Source organism: Gymnodraco acuticeps, unplaced genomic scaffold (assembly GCF_902827175.1).
Source record: "Gymnodraco acuticeps unplaced genomic scaffold, fGymAcu1.1, whole genome shotgun sequence".
Classification (NCBI taxonomy): domain Eukaryota; kingdom Metazoa; phylum Chordata; class Actinopteri; order Perciformes; family Bathydraconidae; genus Gymnodraco; species Gymnodraco acuticeps.
The window spans coordinates 1-2500 of record NW_022990242.1 but is presented as its reverse complement, the minus strand read 5'-3'; positions in this window follow the sequence as shown (position 1 = coordinate 2500).

Below are 2500 nucleotides of genomic sequence, written 5' to 3'. Positions count from 1 at the left end.
CTCTTCTTCATGTCTCTTCTACATCAACATGTGTCCCCTCTTCTTCATGTCTCTTCTACATCAACATGTGTCCCCTCTTCTTCATGTCTCTTCTTCATCAACATGTGTCCCCTCTTCTTCATGTCTCTTCTTCATCAACATGTGTCCCCTCTTCTTCATGTCTCTTCTACATCAACATGTGTCCCCTCTTCTTCATGTCTCCTCTACATCAACATGGTCCCCTCTTCTTCATGTCTCTTCTACATCAACATGTGTCCCCTCTTCTTCATGTCTCTTCTTCATCAACATGTGTCCCCTCTTCTTCATGTCTCTTCTTCATCAACATGTGTCCCCTCTTCTTCATGTCTCTTCTACATCACCATGTGTCCCCTCTTCTTCATGTCTCCTCTACATCAACATGTGTCCCCTCTTCTTCATGTCTCTTCTTCATCAACATGTGTCCCCTCTTCTTCATGTCTCTTCTACATCACCATGTGTCCCCTCTTCTTCATGTCTCTTCTACATCAACATGTGTCCCCTCTTCTTCATGTCTCTTCTACATCAACATGTGTCCCCTCTTCTCCATGTCTCTTCTACATCAACATGTGTCCCCTCTTCTTCATGTCTCTTCTACATCAACATGTGTCCCCTCTTCTTCATGTCTCTTCTACATCAACATGTGTCCCCTCTTCTTCATGTCTCTTCTACATCAACATGTGTCCCCTCTTCTTCATGTCTCTTCTTCATCAACATGTGTCCCCTCTTCTACATCAACATGTGTCCCCTCTTCTTCATGTCTCTTCTACATCAACATGTGTCCCCTCTTCTTCATGTCTCTTCTTCATCAACATGTGTCCCCTCTTCTACATCAACATGTGTCCCCTCTTCTTCATGTCTCTTCTTCATCAACATGTGTCCCCTCTTCTACATCAACATGTGTCCCCTCTTCTTCATGTCTCTTCTTCATCAACATGTGTCCCCTCTTCTTCATGTCTCTTCTACATCAACATGTGTCCCCTCTTCTTCATGTCTCCTCTACATCAACATGTGTCCCCTCTTCTTCATGTCTCTTCTACATCAACATGTGTCCCCTCTTCTTCATGTCTCTTCTTCATCAACATGTGTCCCCTCTTCTTCATGTCTCTTCTTCATCAACATGTGTCCCCCTCTTCTTCATGTCTCTTCTACATCACCATGTGTCCCCTCTTCTTCATGTCTCCTCTACATCAACATGTGTCCCCTCTTCTTCATGTCTCTTCTTCATCAACATGTGTCCCCTCTTCTTCATGTCTCTTCTACATCACCATGTGTCCCCTCTTCTTCATGTCTCTTCTACATCAACATGTGTCCCCTCTTCTTCATGTCTCTTCTACATCAACATGTGTCCCCTCTTCTTCATGTCTCTTCTTCATCAACATGTGTCCCCTCTTCTTCATGTCTCTTCTACATCACCATGTGTCCCCTCTTCTTCATGTCTCTTCTACATCACCATGTGTCCCCTCTTCTTCATGTCTCTTCTACATCAACATGTGTCCCCTCTTCTTCATGTCTCTTCTACATCACCATGTGTCCCCTCTTCTTCATGTCTCCTCTACATCACCATGTGTCCCCTCTTCTTCATGTCTCCTCTACATCAACATGTGTCCCCTCTTCTTCATGTCTCTTCTTCATCAACATGTGTCCCCTCTTCTTCATGTCTCTTCTACATCACCATGTGTCCCCTCTTCTTCATGTCTCCTCTACATCACCATGTGTCCCCTCTTCTTCATGTCTCTTCTTCATCAACATGTGTCCCCTCTTCTTCATGTATCTTCTACATCACCATGTGTCCCCTCTTCTTCATGTCTCTTCTACATCAACATGTGTCCCCTCTTCTCCATGTCTCTTCTACATCAACATGTGTCCCCTCTTCTTCATGTCTCTTCTACATCACCATGTGTCCCCTCTTCTTCATGTCTCTTCTACATCAACATGTGTCCCCTCTTCTTCATGTCTCTTCTACATCAACATGTGTCCCCTCTTCTCCATGTCTCTTCTACATCAACATGTGTCCCCTCTTCTTCATGTCTCTTCTACATCACCATGTGCCCCCTCTTCTTCATGTCTCTTCTACATCAACATGTGTCCCCTCTTCTTCATGTCTCTTCTACATCACCATGTGCCCCCTCTTCTTCATGTCTCTTCTACATCAACATGTGTCCCCTCTTCTTCATGTCTCTTCTACATCAACATGTGTCCCCTCTTCTTCATGTCTCTTCTACATCAACATGTGTCCCCTCTTCTCCATGTCTCTTCTACATCAACATGTGTCCCCTCTTCTTCATGTCTCTTCTACATCAACATGTGCCCCCTCTTCTTCATGTCTCTTCTACATCAACATGTGTTTCTATAAAAACCTGTCTGAAAATGAGCTGATCAGATTTTGGCCACTTTATGATGTCATAACGATGTGTTGTCTTGTGTAACCATTAGCCAATCAGCAACCAAGGTAAACCACCCCCCCCCCCCCCCCCCCCCCCCC